Raw genomic sequence first — 18,939 nt, 5'->3', positions numbered from 1 at the left:
AGGTCTGAGCCGGGGAGCCAACAAGCACAATGGCTCCGAGCCATGTGCCTGATAGACTTGAGAGACAGAAAGAAAGCCCCCGGGAATAGGACTGAAAGCCCCCGGCGGGGGGAGGCACTGGGGGTATCACCTGATAGTGGTGCCATGCTAATAATGGTAAGTGGTAAGTCCATGGTCACACTTCCGGTCGATGGCAAAGCCAGGATTCAGGCCTGGGTCAGCTCTGTCACACTTATTGGAAGTCTCTCGACAAACATCACGGGGGAAAACTTATCCTTAAGACTTTGTTATAAAGGGTCGCAGGTTCTGGGACTAAGGAAAAGATTCATAAATATGGTGGCCACTCAACTCCTCCATTGACTTTGATACCAGAAAGGGGGGCAAATTCAGTAGACTTTTAAGTTCAGGGGGATAGCGATGCTCATGTCAGAGCCCTTATTGAGTTTCTCTCTAACATGGAAGCATCTCAGGGAAAAACCAAGATTTCAAAGTGAGGGGAGAATGATATATTTTGTAAATAGATGTTTGTGTGTATATATATATATATATACACACACACACACACACACACACACATATATATACACACATATATATATATACTGTGTATATATATATGTGTGTGTGTGTGTGTGTGTGTGTGTATATATATATATATACTGTAAACACAATACAATAATAATGAAATTATTTACTCTGATGATACCTCATTTTATCCCTAATCTTCCTAATCCCTAATGATCCCTAATATCATCTCCTATTATGTCCTGATTTACATAGGCTAGAATTGATGGAGTGTGGTTATCTGGTCAGCGTCCTGTGTGCTTTCTGCCCTGAATTTTCTATCTTTGCCAGCTGAAGTCCATGAACATTTTTTGAGATTTTACTCTGCATCAAGCACAGTGCTGGCCCCTAGAGTCCTAGAAGTAGAAAAGATAGTGTCCCCGAATTCACCAAGCTTGTAGTAAGTATAATTTGTTTTCTCCTTAGCATACCCAACAAGTGACATTTCATGGTCTCCAAAAGTTGAGATTTCTGTCCTGATTTTAATAAGAATACCAACATTTTACCTATTCTTACAGTATGCTAAGCACTGTGCTAAGCTTTGATGTAGATGACCTTATCTAATGCCTACAAAGTCCAAAATTTAACATTATCTGCATTTTTGAGCTGGGGAAACTGAGGTGTAGAGATGAAGTATACAAGACCCAGAGCTTGTAGACAATGGACCTTGGGTGTGTCAAACCTCAGCAAGTCTGACTCCATAGCCAGCCCTCCTAACTGTTGTACCATGATAAAATTTAAATTAGATACGTGTGTGTCCAGACCAATGCCAATAGCCAATCTCCCTTCTGCCTTAGCTAATACAGTCTTTCGTGCAAGGCTGCCTCAAGCCTCTTCTTTGTCTTACCCTAGAGGACTAGGTTCATTGAACCAATGAAGCATAGCGAATCCACACTGCACTGGATTCTCCATTTTGGCTCCGCACCTCCTGCCCACCCAACCCCCAGGATTTGCCCGGCATGGCTGTGCTCACTGGCCCTTCCCACACTGTCACTGCTGAAGGATTAGTAAATACAGAACACACCCAAAAGCCTGTCAGATTCTTCTGCACTGATGCACACACCCCAATGATGAGCAAACTCCTCTATCATTTGCCCAGGATCTTTGAATTTAGATGCTGGGTCAAGAAAGAATGACACTTTCACAAGACACTGTTCTTCGAGAGAAATGACCTGCAACAAAAAGCAGGTATTGTCCTGGTGATAAATGATAGTTCCTTCCTCAAAAAAAGAAAAAAGTACAACACTCTGGGTCATAAGCTGATGCTTCTTCAAGCATTTGTCTCTGCTTTCATAGTGAGTGTGAATCTGGCCACAAAAGTCAGAGGTACCCGCAAAACCAACTCTCCTTCCTTTAACTCTGTTCAGTTTTTATTTCAAATTCCCATTCATCTCAGTTAACAGGAAATTATATCTCAGTCACTCTGGGAGGTTCCCACCCATGCTTTCTTTAAATCAGTAGTGCACAAATGGGAGGGATAACTGCCCCTGGTGAGCTTTCCAGAAAATTCTGTTGTGGAGTTAGTGTCATAAAGATTGAGAGGTGATGCTGACATTTAGTGGTCAGAATCTAGAGATGACAAATGCTCTGTAATGCATGAGACAGTCCCGCACCATGAAGAATTGTCTGAGATCTCAACGTTTTTTTAGGTTTATTTATTTATTTATTGAGAGAGAGAGAGAGAGAGAGAGAGAGAGCAAGGGAGGAGCAGAGAGAGAGGAGAGAGAGAATCCCAAGCAGGCTCCACGCTGTCAGTGCAGAGCCCAATACAGGGCTTGATCTCATGAACTGTGAGATCATAACTTTGCCGAAATCCAGAGCCAGATGCTTTAACCAACGGAGCCACCTAGACGCCCCTGGAATCTCAACTTTTGAATGTCCAGTAGACATTCATATAGATGAAGCACTGGTAAATAACTCTCTGAACCTAGACCCTAAGTCCATCTGACATATGCACTCAAAGTATCCTTCACACAGTTTTCATACACACTGAATTTGACAAGAATGTGCCTGCTGTATACATTGAGGGCAGGCTGTACTTTGTTCTAACCATACCAAGACTTGATCTGCATGTCAGAAAATCACATGGGAAAGTCAACACCATGAATGGCATTCAGGTCTTCGATAAAACACACGGTCTCCACCTGTATTTGTGGCTGTTAAGTTCAGTGTTTCTGTGTATAAGGGCAAGGATCTGACTGTTTTGTTGTGCACTCAGGTATGTCAAGCTCAAGTATTATTTCAATATTGACATACATATTTTATTATAACTATTTTCCTCATATTTGTCCTTTAAAAAAATTATGATCGTAGATCAAGAATTTTAGGGTCATAAAGGGAGTGTTTAGTAGATTCTGTCAATGTCCCAGCCAATCCTGGAGCACTCACCTCCACACATCTGCCATCACCTGCCAACCCCCCACCAAGGCATTTCCCTTGAACTTGAAGCAGCCCTTGACCAATGGTACATAGCAAGGTAGTAGATAATGCACCCTTCGGGTGAGAGATGACTCTCAGGCACGTTCTGTGCATCTCCCAGAGACCCACCATTGGGTAAGCTTCAGCCGCCATGATGTAACTTGCTCAATCACACATCCTGAATTGGCTTCACATCCTTCCCTTTTTCATGATACCATTCCCCTAATAGCATTTCTGGAACCATCTCCTATATACTACCTCATCTCATGTCTTTGTCTCGGGATAAACTTCTAGAGAACCCGGCCAAAGACAGCCTCTTCCAAAGTGTTTGTTTGAAAAGGGGGATGATGAGTGTAATAGCACTGAGAACCCCTCCAGGCTTTGTCAAAATTTGGAGTAGCATCAATGCCAAGGAGTGCATCACTGGGATGTTGACAATCCGTCCGCACGTGGCTCCTGTGGGACACAGACTCTCGCCCAGTTCTGAGCCAATCCTGAGAAACAGATAACTCTCCAACATTGAAGAATCTAGCCCCGTAACCCACTTCTGGCCTCCAAAGGTTGCTGGGTCAGACCCATAGTCATAAAGCAGGTAACACGAATGAGCAAAGCTGTCCAGGTGCAAACAAAGTCATGCAGATAGAAATATCTTTTGTTCCCTACTTTTTAAGATTTTAAAAAATATTTATTTATTTTTGAGAGAGAGAGAGAGACAACATGGGTTAGGGGCAGAGAGAGAGGGAGACAGAGGGTCTGAAGCGGGCTCGGCACTGATGACAAAGAGCCCAATATGGGGCTCACACTCACGAACCACGAGACCATAACCTGAGCCTAAGTCGGATGCTCAACCACCTGAGCCACCCAGGTGCCCTTTATTTCCCACTTTTAAAAGAAACGTGGGTTCGTACAACATTTGTCTTGCCATGAAACGAATATTTATTGAGCACCTATTACCTGCTGGACACTCAGCATACAACGGTGAACAAAGCAGACCAAATCATTTCCCCTGTGAACTTGGGAGACGCTGCTACTAAATAAATACATAGCATATGGATTATGTGAAGCGATAATAATATTATAGGAAAAATAAAGCAGGAAGGAAAAAAGGAGGGCTAGAGGTAAGGGTGTTGAGACGGTTGAAGGCAGGTCAGCAAAGACCTTGCTCAGGAGTGATAAAGGGAAACAGGTGCTCAGTCTTAACGTCCGGGATCTGGCCCCTTGCCGAGGGGGTGGTGGGCACCGAGAGGGGCCGGAGAGGGCCCGCCCCGCAGCAGGTGCTTCCACTCGGCTGCCGTGAACGTCACCGTGCGAGATGCCAAAGCCCAGGGCTGCCAGGTGTGATTTTCCAAGGGAAACCTAGAGATCTCCCTCGAGGGCTGTCAGTAAGCAGCACACAGTTTAGGGCATCTCGAGGGTGTTCAAACTTTCCATTCTTCATGGTAGGTTTCAAACAAAAGCCAGGAAGTTACCGTGGCCTCCTTTTACATCTGCCTCGTTCTCCCCACAACCGTCCCTCCTGGCCTGGGGGATGGAGGGGGGAGGGTGACGCAGAGGGATTGAAATCAAGTCATGAATCAGCATTATCTCGTCTTCCCTTCTTCTCCACATACCGGAAGCATCTCTGGCAAAGTCAGTCATTGGGAAGGAGGTGAGGTTTATTTTCTTTCTTCAGACGCTTCAGAATGGCCTGTTGCTGGATGTCCCAATGGGAAAGCCCCAAATAGGGAAGCCGTGTTGGCTCGTAGGAGCTCCTGCCTTGGCAGACCCATACAGGCATTCAGGATGCCACTGCCAGCTGTATTCGAACTTCCAGCGGGGCTTTTACGACCCTCTCTCATCCAAGCCGATGTTTGGGCAGAGGCCTGATTACTTCTAATGACTCCACTTCGACAGCAACAGCCAAGTCCTCTGTCATTCTGCCGGGAGCTGCAGCCGCTAAGGCTGTAGGAGAGAGATGTTCCTTGCAAAGCGCGGAGGTGCTAACGGCCGCTCTCCGGGACGCTGGCCCCGTGTGCCAAGAGGAAGACCGGCCAAGAACAACAATGCAAGTGCGTGGAAACCATCCCTACGACAGTGGGGGTAATTACTTTGCCCATTACTGAAGACGTCCCAACTCTTCACTAGTCAAGAGAATCTTTGTCCTTGAATGTGTATGTATTTCTCTGGCTCCTGAAGAAGCCAAGGCCTGAGAATCAAGAGAGCTTTTGTCATGAAGAGTGATGGTTGGAGCGAAAATGATTGGCCTGTTTTCTGGTTCTAAAACATTCCCCGAAGCGCCCGACTGGCTCTTAGCCATGGGCTCCTGGCATGTTGCACGCCCATGTGGCTGGGGTGTTGTCGATGGCTCTCCCAGGTCTGGTGGTTCTCTAGCTTGTTCCTTCACTATGCACTCCTGAAATTCACACACCAGGGTTTCCACACCACTGCCTCACTAGATCTCCTTTCCACCCCCTTTTGGGGGGCTCACAGGGGCGGGGCTTCGCAAGTGGGGATTTTGACGCAGGGTAAGTCCAATGGAAACCGGGCGATGTCTTAGGGTATGCGCGTGTCTGCGGCTTTGGCCAGGAGGTGACCGGCTAGATGCTGGATTCTGACAAAGTGGGGACATGTGACAGGCAATGAATAGGTGGTGGCCTCCTGGTACTGTCTCCACTGACACGTGGCGTCTGGGTTTTCGGCGGGCGTGTTTCACTGCTGTCCTCACTCAAAGCCACCTGCCTCAGTGCCCCCAAGCATGGACTGGCCTCTTTTCTAGAACAGCCCCTCCAGCTTAGATCTCTGGGAGCCCCCCTGCTTTCATCAACTCAAATTCCTTTTTAGTCTGATGATATGAGGGTTCTTTTTAATTTTTTTATTTGTTTGGCCAAAACAGAGCTCTCTGTTGCCTCCAACACACACACACACACACACACACACACACACACACACAAGCCTTTCTTCTTCTTTGTTCTTTTGTTCTTTCCCAATTCCAAATCTTGAGTCTTCAGGTCCCAAGCCAGAATCGGCCACAAGTTAGTCCCCCAAAGGCAAGGAGAGCTCAGCATTTAAACATGACAGAACGCAGAGAGGGAGGAAGGTTAACACGGCCACGTGTCTGCATTCAAAGAATCTGAACACCTGTACCCCGACTCACCCGGAGAAGAGTTTCTCCGTCCACTGTCCCGGAGTGTTCTTGTGGTGTCCTTCACAAGGAGCAAGGGGTCGACTGTCCACCTGGCAGGCAGTCTCTTGGAGTCCTTTATCCGAGCCAGGACTCAGGCCAGCCAGGCGCACCACCCACGGTTTCTCTGAGCACCTTTCTGTAGAGCTGATATGTTAATGCGGCTGTCTTTCTGTCCGTATGTCTGCCTATCTGTCATGAAAATTAGACAGCAGGAAAGATATTTCGCCTATTTAAAAACTAAATCCCTGAAAATCCTTTTTGCCTTTTATTGCGTGCAAACACCTGGGTTGATTCCAAACGTGATAATACATGTTTCAGGGCTGAATTCCACCTGCCCGCGATCTTACGCCGGCCCTCCTCATACTACCGTCGTGGAAAATGACTCAGCCTCTGCCAGTTGGTTCCCTCTTTCCAAATGCAGGTGGCAACTTGACGGACAGTTGTAGGGTGTTGAATGAGAGCAGCTACGTCAAGGGCATGGCAAATAAGAAGGATCCATTTTGTACGAGGTGTGGCTATTGGTGTTTTTCCTAAGGTGAGGCAGGTAGACCATACTCTGTTCCCTATTTCTCCCCTTTGGCCAAAAACATGATATTGCCACATTCTTGAAACTAGCAGAACCACGTGTCTTCAAATAATAATAACCGCACATATCCACATTCTCACTCTGTTCCAGGCAATTTGAATGTATTGGTTCATTCAATTGTGGCAACAATTCCATGAGGGGCCACTAATCATCAGCTCAGCTATGCAGATGCAGGGCCTGGGCCACACGTCTTCATCAGGATTTATAGCTTTCAGTGTAGACACCAGGATCCAGCCTGGCTCTTACTCCATAGCCCACACCCTTCACTAACACTCCACAGTGGCTCTTTCCAAATGCCAACCAATTCAGAGTCTTGCTAATTTGGCAGGAACTTTCTTCTACTTAATCCAAATCAGACTGGCTTTACTGTACATTTGCTTCACATGACGATCCTGAGATGGTCAACATTGCTTAAACTTGCAGAACAATATTTCCCTCCCTCCCTCCTCCTCCTCCCCCACCCTCCTCCTCTTCCGCCTCCTCCTCCTCCCCCTCCTCCTCCTTTTCCTCCCCCTTCTGGACAAGCCAATGACTAGAAGTGAAAATCGAAAAACAAATTTATTTCTTTTTGTTGTTTCATGAACTTCAGATATTACAGAATGATGAGTACTGATGTTATACAGTGATTTCTGCACGCTTGTTTATACATGAAGCAACACCAATTTCACAACCTGGACTCATGCACTTGTTTCCTCCCCGCCCTGGGACTATGGGTCATTACAATAGCTTGTCAACGGCTCCGAGAGGATTGCTGTCCAGTGATTTGTCTGGTTATTATTTTTTGAATTTGTGTGTTTTTAGTTGGAGGTGGGGGTCCTTTTAGAAGAGGCTGCGTTGTCAAAAGCTATGAGATTGTGTAGCTATGAGCTATGGGTTGAGCGTCCAACTTTGGCTCAGGTCATGATCTCACAATTCGTGAGTTCGAGCCCCGCATGGGCTCTGTGCTGTCAGCACTGATCCTCTGTCCACCTCTCTGACTCAAAAATAAATAAATATTTAAAAAAATACCTACAGGGGTTCAGATTCCTTGATACTTAAATTTTTTTTATATTTATTTATTTTTGAGAGACAGAGTGAGACAAAGTGAGAGTGGGGGAGGGGCAGAGAGAGAGGGAGACACAGGATTGGAAACAGGCTCCAGGCTCTGAGCTGTCAGCCCAGAGCCCGACGTGGGGCTCGAACCCACAGACTGTGAGATCGTGACCTGAGCTGAAGTCGGACGCTCGACTGACTGAGCCGCCCAGGAGCCCCAGGATTCCTTGATATTTTAAATCACCATGATGTGATCTAAGAGTCAGTCCACAAACTGGTAGCAACATAGGAAAACATTTTCACTTTTCGTGAGTAAAATAAGAGGAAATAAAAATGATGCCGGAGGGACGCCTGGGTGGCCCAGTCGGTTAAGGGTCCGACTTCCGCTCAGGTCACGATCTCGAGGTACATGAGTTTGAGCCCCATATCAGACTCTGTGTTGCCAGCTCAGATCCTGGAGTCTGCTTCCAATTCTGTATCTCCCTTTCTCTCTGCCCTCCCTCACTCTCTCTCTCTGTCTCTCTCTCTCAAAAATAAATAAACACTAAAAAAATTTTTTTAATGATATTGGTTATTTTCAATAAGTGAAATTTACTCAGTACAATATATGGTACTTTATTATTTGATCCAATTCAATGACATTTATTAGACATCTTCTATCTGCCAGGCACTATTCTAAGCCCCGATGAAAACAGAATCTTTGTTCTTTGTTCTTATTATACTATGGAGAAATAATCAATAAATTTGGACTATGAAGGTAGGGGCAAGTGCCACAGAAAAGCATGTGTAGAAGCATTGAGAATGCGGGAGGAAAGTCCAGCCTGAGTAGGTGACATTTGAAGTAGAGATTTGAGTGAACTAAGGAAGCGAGCCTTGGAGATATGCGGCAAAGGTGTTCTGAAAGAAAGAAAGAAAACAGCAGATGCAAAGTCCCTGAGGCAGGAATGGCCTTGTGTGTTCAAAGAGAGCCAAGGAGGCCAGTGTGCAGGGCAGGCGAGCGGGGGAGAGCGGAAGGAAGGAGGCAAGGCTTGAGAGAACATCATGAAAGCCTCTTTGAGCCAACACAACTTTAATTTTTACTCTGAGCAAGCTCAGAGTGTTTCCTGCTTTGTTGGTGATAGAATCACCTTTTTTTAATGAAGAGATGGTAATGGCAGTGTTCTTTTTTTTTTTTTTTAAACATTCTTCTTCTTGGCAAAATAAAGTGTTGGAAACTCTTTGTCAATTCCTTGAAATTTGTTGAAGCCGGTCTGTGAAATCTAGGAGTCTGGGATGTCTGCTCTAGGAAACATCTTGTGGCATTCTGTAGGCGGAAGCTGCATGGTGCAGGAGGAAGTGTGGGGTCCCCAGCCCTTCTCTGTCGCAGACACACTGGGGGACGCCACTCGGGGAAAGTCTATTTCTGGGTTTCACTTTTGTAGCCTCTCAAGTGAGGAGAGCAGTTTGAGAGAAGCCTGAGTCCCTGAAGGCCCAGAGGACAAAGAGAGCAGGCAGGTGGGGTAGAGGCAAGCAGTCCTGGTCGTGAGGAGGGACAGGACCCCAGAGCTGGACCACATGGCACCCTATGAAGGGGCAGCTCCGCTCAGCTCCGTGGTCTCCCCACAGGAAAGAAATCCCGGGGTTACTGTCACCTCCTCAGATCTTTCAAGGAGAAAAAAAACCAGAAATCGTGGCCTTTCAGTAAAATCGCCCTGTTTGTCAGTATTAGCCACTATTTCAATGAAAACAGCAACCACACTGTGTGAGCTCCCAAAACACAGCAATGGCTGGGATCGGCTATAGGATGGTATATTCGTTCCCTAGGGCTGCCTTAACTAATTACCGCAAACTGGGTGGCATAACACAGCAGAAATTCATTCTCTCCCAGCTTTGGGGGCCGGAAGTTCGAAATCAAGGTGTTGACAGGGCCGTGCTTCCTCCGAAGGCTCTAGGGGAGGATCCTCCAGCTTCTGGCATTCCTTGCCAGTCCTTGGCTTACAGCCCCCTCACTCCCACCTCTGCCTCCTCTTTGCCTGGCCTTCCTCTCTATGTGTCTGTGTCTACTCCTCCTCTCGCAAAGCCTGGCATGGGATTTGGTGCCCTTCCTAATCCAGGATGACCTCATCTTAAGTTGACGACACCTGCCAAGACCCTATTTCCAAATCAGCTCACATTCACGGGTACCCACCAGTTAGGACTTGATCCTGTCTTTTAAGGGATTCGGTTCAACCCACGGCAGGTGGCTGGCCTCTACTATGAATTCTTCAGGATGAACGTTCTGCCCTAGAAATCTGGGAACCATAGAATGATTAAAACCTGCTCTGTAAAGTTGAGGATGTCTGTCTCACTAGGAAGCAAATGACAAACGGAAGAGGGTTTGGTACAGGCTTCCATAATGGCTTGTCTTGGCCCTCAGACCTCGGTCAAGTCAGACACGCTCTTCAGAACAGTGTTGGAGAGTTTCCTATGACTACCATGCAAAGTACCCCACACTGGGTGGTATAAACAACTGGACTTTTTCTCTCATGGTCGTGGAGGCTAGCAGTCTGAAATCAAGGTGTCAGGAAGGACACACAACCTTAGAAGGTTCTAGGGAAGGATCCTTCCTTGCCTCTCCCTAACCTTCTGGTGCCTCCTGAAAATCCTCATTGTTCCTTGGTTTGTAGCTACATCACTCAATTTTTGCCTCCTTCTTTTTTTATTGTCTCTATGTCCTCTCCTCTTCTTATAAGGACGCCAGCCACTGGCTTGCTTCTTCTCGGCTCTCAGTTCAGTTGGAAATGGGGAAACCAGTTAGGATGACAATGTGGTCAACCCAAAGAGAGAGAATGATGATAGAAAGCAGGGATGAAGTCATGAGAAACAGTGAGATTCAGGACCTATTTAGCGCTCACCCTAATCTCATGGTCATGAATTCGAGGCCAAGTGTATTCAACCCTGTACAGATTCTGTTACCAGTAAGATCCCTCCCACCTGCCTGTCTTCTGTGATGAACTTTTCCTTCAGAATCACTGCTGATCTTTCCACCCAGCTACTTCCTTACGAAGCATGTAACAACTTCCAAACACCCACACCAATGTCAAATCCGGTGCCAACTTGAAAATGTCATTAGTGGTAAACTATTTCAGGGGGGAAGAAAAGGCTTTATTTCCTCTGAAATTTTTAAACTTGATACTTCCTCCCTTCTAGACTTCAAGCTCCAGTGGACCCCTGTCAAAAACCACCTACAAGAACCGGGATATCGAGCGTTCAGGGGAGGAGAGCCAAACCATGTTTTCGGTCTCTTTGTCCCAGTGAATAAAGAACTTGAAGAAAAGTGCTCCCTGCCTTTTCCGTTGTGGCCTTTCCTAACTACAGTTCTTTACGAGTTTCTTTTCCGTCACATTTCTGATGAGTCTTTTTACTGCTTTGCACGACAAAATACAGCAAACCCTAAAATATGGATGTCTTGTTCTTGTGAGAAAATGGAAAAGTTCACAAGAAAAGAAAATGACATGAGATGACTGAGTCCATTCTTAGCAATGGTATTCAAAAGTAAGGAGATTAGATAATGATGCAATTAGAGCCCATTTCTATGGTTTTCTATAATTCTGAACATTTGCTGACTTCTTTGACTGGTTTGGTATTTATTCTTATATCATATCAATTTAAAATCACCCTGTATGCTATGTCCACGAGACATGACAAATTATGAAGAAAATATGTTCGGTGGAGTTTTAAAAGAAGCTATCTGATTTTGACCTGAGACGTTGTTACGAGGCCATCCAATCATTTGGGTCTTTTTTTCCCATCATTTGTGTTCCAGGTGCTTTAAATATTTAAATTACATTTCTTCTTATTTCCCTAATGAGAGTGTATTTGCATCCAGGACATAATAACTGACTAAAAATGGCTTTCTTCTTTTTGTGTTTTCACTCCAGTGAAAATGGGGAAACCAGTTAGGTGGCCAATTCAAAGAAACTGATGGTGACTGAAAGTAGGGGAGAAATCATGAGAATTCGCGGAACTCAGGACATAGTTTATGTTTGAGCCAACAGGATTTCCTGATGGTTTGGCCGATGGTGCAGTCTTACAGAAAGCAATAGGTCAGGGACAGCTCTTTAAGATTCCATTAAGTGAGGTCTTTATAAAGTTGGAGCTACCAGTCACCAGCACGAAGCTACAGGAACCAGGATCTGGTGGGGTTCATGCATGTGAAATTCTTCCTGGGCCACCAGTTACCTTTACAGTAACAATTCCAAGTTGGCTTCCTATCGAAAGGAATAGATTACTTGGATTATATCACTGTTTCCCAAAGTGTTATATATATACTACATACACTTAGCAAGATTATTTTAAGTTGGAAAAAAAAAACCCTACTTCTTAACATTGCTTCATTTCAAGTCATAATTCATGAGATGATGGCTTTGATGGGCTTCTCTTTAAGTATAATTTTCAGGCATTTACTTCATTGAGAATTATATATACATGTGTGCACATGCACACACACACACACACACACACACACACCAGCCCATCAAACCCATAATCATATGGATTATGACCTAGGGATGAGATGCACTTAAAAAAAAAAAAAACAACAACTAGTCAGTTTCTGAAAGTATTAAGAGAATCATAATTAAATCGATTCTAGAACATGGCAAAAATTATGAAGGTGGCCCACGTATGAGCGTAGTTTGAAAAACACACAATTATATCAACTCTTATCGGCATGCCTGAAAGTGACAAGAGAATAAAACTCAAATTCAGTCGGTGAGAAGTTCTTCCCATCCACACTCTATATGGTCCCACAAATCAAGGCGACAAACCAGCATAAAGCAAGGAGATAAAATGACAGAATCCGAGGGGTGATATGAGTGGTACGTATTCCCCCAATGAAATAATGACTTACTGAAGGAAAGTTGAGTGAAGAAAAACATTGATAATTGTCCAATAAATCTTTCCATGACCTCCCATTAGTCACCACAGCATTTCCGTCTCTTTTTAACCTACTAAGGAAGGGAAGTAACATGGAGCACACAGGCAAGAAATTGCTGGGAGCTCCTCAATGGAGCAGCCAACCTGCCCGTTCCCCCATCTCGGGAGGCCTGCGCTTTTCCCTTCCGACCGCATCAAGACCACCAGATAGGGTTTGCGCCAGTGTAGACCGCCATTTGCCTGTATTGGAACTTTGGGGAAACGCTCTTGTGTGTGAAGTCATGTTTTCTGCCCCCACCGTGGGACCGGGGTCATGCCTTCAGCCTGAGACAAAACCACGATTCTGGGTACTGACTAGCTTTGCCGCTTTGCCCTCGTTTGTCTATTTATTCTTCCTCTTACTGAGCACCACCTCTGCCACATATTGATATGATAACAGCAGCAAGATCAGACACCATTCCCGCAGGTTTGACTCTCACCACCTGGTAGGGGAAAAGATGTTCATCCGATAAATACATAAATAATGGGCAATCGAGTTCGGAGTTATCAAGAAGTTCAAAGTGTTGTAAAAGGCCATATTAACAAGAGTCTCCGGGGCCGCCTGGGTGGCTCAGTCGGTTAAGTGTTAGGCTCTTGATCTCGGCTCGGGTCATGATCTCACGGTCTGTGGGATAGAGCCCCACATAGGGCTCTGGGCTGACAGCGTGGAGCCCACTTGGGATTCTCTCTCTCTGCTTCTATCCCACTCGTGCATGCACTTGCTCTCTCTCTCTCTCTCTCTGTCAAAAATAATAAACTTTAAAAAAGGGTCTATATCGGGGCACCTGGGTGGCTCAGTCGGCTAAGCCTCCGACTTCAGCTCAGGTCACGATCTCGCAGTTCGTGGGTTCAAGCCCCACGTCGGGCTCTGTGCTGACAGCTCAGAGCCTGGAGCCTGTTTCAGATTCTGTGTCTCCCTCTCTCTCCGACCCTCCCCCATTCATGCTCTATCTCTCTCGGTCTCAAAAATAAATAAACGTTAAAAAAAAGTGGGTCTATATCACCTATATCATCTAGTCTTGGGAGATAGAGAAGGCTACCCTGCAAAAATGAAGGCTACCCCAAATGTGGGGGAGGGGGTGCCAACATGTACTAAGGCTCCAAGGCTTGAAGGAACTTGATGTGTTTGAAGAAGAGAGAAAGAAATGCTCGTGTGCAGTGAGTTAAGGAACTGACTGACCCGGTTTGCTACAGATTGAGGGATTTCCCAGGATATGGGATTTTCAGTGCTGAAACTGCAATGTCCTAGCAAACCAAGATGAATGGGTCATCCTAGTAGTAAGCAGTAGGAAGAGTGGTGTTAAATCAGCCTCGATTGACGAGCAAGGGCTGTGGTTTAGAATAACCAGTCGCTCTTAGCAGATTCTGCCATCTTTCTTGACTCGTCAGGACCTTGGGATAACAAGGGTATGCTCTTCTAGTTATCTACTGTGACATAACAAATCTCCCCAAAACTTAGTGGCTTAAAAAATTCATTTGTTATTATCTCTCACAGTTCTGGAAGTTGACCTAACTTACCTGGTGGTTCTCGCTTAGGGTCTCATACAGCTGCAGTCAGATAACAGCTGGGGCCATGGTCACCCGAAGGCTTTACTGGGTTGAATATCCAAGAGGGATTTCTCCACTCACATCTGACATCTCAAGTGGGATGGTTGGAGTAGCTGGGCACCTCTCTGTCTCTCTGTCTCTGTCTCTGTCTGTCTGTCTCTCTCTCTCCGTCTCTTTTCACAGCCTCCCCATATACTAGTTTAGTTTGCTTGCAACATGGAGGTGTGTCAGGGTGGTCAGACTTCTTGCACAGCACTGATTTTCCCAGAGCAGGGATTCTAAGAGACCCACAGAAATTGCAAGGTTTCTTATGCCTGAGCCTGGAAGTCACTTCTGTTGCATCCTCTTGGTCAAAGTGAGTCACGGGCCTAGGACACATTCAAAAGGGTAAAAGTAGTCTCCTTTCAATGGAAGGGAGAACAGAGATCTTGTGACCGTCCTCATTCTTCCAGAAATGCTCTGTGCCAGTATGCCTCACAGAACCGTGGTGGACTCTATTCCTGATAGGATGTGCTAGGCCTGATGGGAACAGAGGAGGGGGCATTGTAAGTCGAGCTCAGAAGTAATCCAGTCGATCAAAGCTTGCGTGAGTCAAGGCCTTCTCAGAAGGCAACATTTATAGGCCCTTTCAAGAGCATGACCCTTGCTTTCTTCACATCAGCAAGACATCCCCATGTAATGAGATAGAGAAGGAGAAAAGCCATGAATGGGGCCTTCAGCTCACTTCAAAGATATTTATTTGCCTTGAGTGCCTCATATAGTAATTTTATTTTCTTCTTGTGGACTCTTAGCATGTTGGGAAGCCCTACATCCTCCCGTGGCTCTCTAAATGTTCTCAAGGAAATCAGAGCTCTCTCACAGCTTGGGAGCAAGGCCATTCCTTGGATCCTCCTTGCTTGTCCAGAACTCACTGATTATCAGAAGCCAGCAAATCTGTTCTGTAAATGGCTAGATAGATACCTGTTGGGGGCTCTTCAGGCCTGACAGGCTCTTCAGTTGCATCATTACAGCCAAAGACAATACATAAATGCGTGGAGTGGCCGTGTTCCAATAAAACTTTATTTGCAAAAACAAGCTCCTGGCCATACCCCATGGGTCATTGCCTACTTCTGGGTTACATGGCTGCCTCCATTAGAAATATTCTCCATTTGTGCTTGGGGGACCGTGAAGACAAAAATGTCCTAAAATTAGAGCAACTCCAGCTTCCTCTGGGTGATTCTGTGTAAAAGGTAAAACTAATAAGACCTAAGGCGAAGAATAAAGATGAAATAATAGCCAAGATGCATTTCACCCCAAATCTCCCACACCTTGAGTGGGAGGCCGGGAAAAAAAAAACAAAAACAAAAACTCTGAATTTTCACCTTCAAGTCCCAAGAGACTTTTCCCTGTTCAAGTACAGACTGAGCTTTCATAACCAAGTTAAACCCGGGAGAGTCCTCCTTTCATAACGAGGGTGCGGAGAGCGCATTTGAAAATTAAATCAGTGTTTTCCAAAATATGAAACATACACTCCCTGGTAATAAGTGAGAAGACTTAAGGTGGTATGATTCATGGATATTTCTTATTTGAATTTTCCGTTTGTGGATCATAAAATTTATTTTAATATGTATTTTAAAAAGAGAACAGCCACACGGAATCTATCGCTTTCCCAGATGCTGCGGAGGATAAGCTAAGAAGGTATCTGCATTTTTAAAAAGTGAGCTGGTGTACATAAAACCATGAAAGAAAAATAGTATTGAATATGATCAAGAACATGGAGAGAAATTGTGAGGAGAGAAAACAAATTATTCTTTCTCAGGAAACACTCGATTCAGTGTTTCTGCTCCCACCCTGGCTGTTCCAACCCTGGACCAACCCCTCAGTGAAGACAACCACCGTGTGACTTTCTAGTTTATTTGTTTTGTGTTTTTCGTGTGTTTTGTTTTGTTCTGTTTTTAATCTCTCACCTGGCACAGAGCTTACTACATAAAAGGCCCTCGGTAAACACAGACTGAGCGAGTAAATTAATTAAGTTGTCGTTCAAATTATTAGGTTAATTTTGAGTCGTGGAAAATAATCTGACATGAACTCACGTATATAGTATTTCAGAGGCTCCTAAACACAGTCAGAAGTTTGCAGAGCGGAAGGGATAAGCTTGTGTAAAATCAGTCAGTTAGAAGTGGACAGTCCCTTGGGAAGTCTTTGCCAAGAGAAGTCCAATGGTGGCATAAATCAGGATGCCTAATTGCAGCAATGTTGTAGGAATTAAATAGCAATTAAATCAAATGGGAAAGTTTCTAAGGGACACCTCTGACACCATGGAGGAAAAGTCAAAACAACCCCAAGAGTCTATGGGAAAAAAAACAAAATGGCTGTCTTCCAAGGAGCTTACTGCTTAATAATTATCAGAGACATCTGTGATTAAAATCTTCTTTCTTCCAGAGGCTTTATGATCTCGCCACAGACTTCCCTCATGTCGGATCAGAAGCCAGGGCAGAAAAATCGCTGAGGTGTCACAAATGTAGCAAACCATGGAAAAAGGACTTGGAAAGGGACGGTGTAGCACACGGTTTGGGCCTGCCCAAAACTAGCTTTGAGAAACCAGTTCCCAAAATAGAAAGCATAATCTGCGTCTGTTTATCCAGTGAAAGTAATTCGGGTCATTTCAACATCAATGTCACTGACTTCAAGGGAAGCCCTACTTGAAGGCTGATAAAATGTGTGTGTGTGTGTGTGTATGTGTGTGTTATTAAAGGTTTATCAAAAACTATGGTAAATTTGCCCATACCAGTGTTTCCGAAAATGTAAATGCCATACTACCATCTGCAAAAGAGTAATTTTGGCTAATATGGGGGGGATGGGTGTTTAGTAATTGTAATTAAACAAAAATCCACCGGATACATCCATGATGTTACAAATTGTTGCGTAGAATGAGGTGCAGTTTCTTTTTTTTAAGTGTGTTATGTTTTCCGAAAAGACTGCTAAGGAAATCATCGAACACTGGGATCGTGCTCAGACATGGTAAACTCATGAAAGTTGTTTCCAAATGATGGGGGGAGGGGTGTGAAGCTCTGTTGTACAGCAGAGCTGGGACCGTTTCTAACCTACAACGTCCGCATCCTTCATGCAATAGAATTCAACGAAGACCATAAAAACGATCATGGAGGGTACAGAGCGGAAATGCAAAACTCACTTTCGAAGCTTAGATCTTCCAGGTGGATTATCTAATTCATCAGTTTGACCATGAGATTCTTGAAAAATAACCTTCATTGCCAACATGTAAGCAAACAAGCAGCCAAAGTCTTTTCCTAGATTTCAGAGGGATTATTTATGCGATGGTTCAGGACAGTGGCAGTCATTTGTGTGCCTATCTAGTTTTTAATAATAACAACTATTATTATTATATCATCGTTTTATTAGGAAATGCTCTCTATCCCAAAGAACTAGGAAATATTTCTAGTAAAGGGATACTACAGTGACGATGATGTTGGTCTCACCAGTTCAGGTTATATATCAAGCCCACCCTATGTGGAACCTTGAGTTAGTGGTTCTAATCCAGGATCCAACGAATAGCATCTATGTGATTTCGTGTGACTCACTTACCCGCTAAGCCTTGGTTGTATTGTCTGTAACATAAGAATGGCTCCCACCTCCGAATGACGACCAAATCAGAGAGTCCAGATAATCTGTATAAAATACCGAGCATGAAGTGGGTCCACAGTGCATGCTGATGCCTCCTGATTCTTCTTCAGAGAGAATTAGTACATAGTAGACCCTTGATTATCCGAAAGATAGATTGCAAATCCTTAAGGATACCAGTACCACACAACGGTCCTCTCCATTGATCTTGGATTTCCTAGCTTAGAACTACCATTTTCTAGACCTTCCCTCCCTCTCTTTATCCCCTTTGCTCACTTTAGCGGTCGTCTTCCATCAGGCAGCCATTCGCACAAAGGAACAAAACTTTCGTACCATAAGAGTGACATAGGTCAACCAGCAATTTCTTCTCAGCTGAACCCTGTGCCCATCTCAGGAACAAGGGAAAGGTTGGCTCTTCTTAGGGACAAGGGAAATGTTGGCTGTTTCCAAAACCTGCTCTGAGACCATGAAAATCAAGGCAGGGTTGGCTCCCACCACAGTGGAGGATGGGGCTCTGAGGGGACACCCGGGGCTACAGAGGATGAGTCTGACCTTCAAGTTTACCTAGGGGAACTTTTTTATTCCCTACCTAGACCGAACCCTGACTCCAGAACTCTCTCTCTCAGAGATTTGCCCCAGCATCTTCGTCTTCTATTTCCTGAGGCTCCTTTCCCTCACCAAATCCTGATGTTCCTTACTGCCTCCGGTGTCAGGGTGAGGGATGAATGAGGGTAAAGTCTGGCTCAGAAAGTGTTTTGCCAAATCTACCGCTTATGCCGGGCCCCCCCGGGTTCCTTTCTATCTCCCATCCAACTGGAGAACAGTCAAAGAAAAAGAAATCAACACATCATCCCAGTGTTATCCCACCACATAAGCCAAGACAACACAAGGTGCTATGGTGTGCGTGAGTGCGGGGGGCCTGTGGGAGCACAGAACAGCTGTCAGGGGAGGTCAGATGAGACAAGAAATAGAAGGTTCCGGATAATGATATTCAAATTGCTCTTCCCGAGCCCTGGTGGCCTTTCTCAGGCACTCTGTGGCTCCCTGGAGCCTGCAATTTCCTGTCTGGCTTATA

The 18,939-nt window shown here is 45.1% G+C and overlaps 1 protein-coding gene across 2 annotated transcripts in view; it reads left to right on the top strand.

Annotated features, from left to right (window-relative positions):
• The window catches only part of TSHZ2 (teashirt zinc finger homeobox 2), a 449,904-nt gene that overhangs the window by 353,469 nt on the left and 77,496 nt on the right, over nucleotides 1–18,939 (top strand). The window lies entirely within an intron of this gene.

Source organism: Acinonyx jubatus, chromosome A3 (assembly GCF_027475565.1).
Source record: "Acinonyx jubatus isolate Ajub_Pintada_27869175 chromosome A3, VMU_Ajub_asm_v1.0, whole genome shotgun sequence".
NCBI classification, from domain to species: domain Eukaryota; kingdom Metazoa; phylum Chordata; class Mammalia; order Carnivora; family Felidae; genus Acinonyx; species Acinonyx jubatus.
Note: the sequence above shows the minus strand (reverse complement) of the source record. Positions and strands in the feature narration are given on the sequence as shown.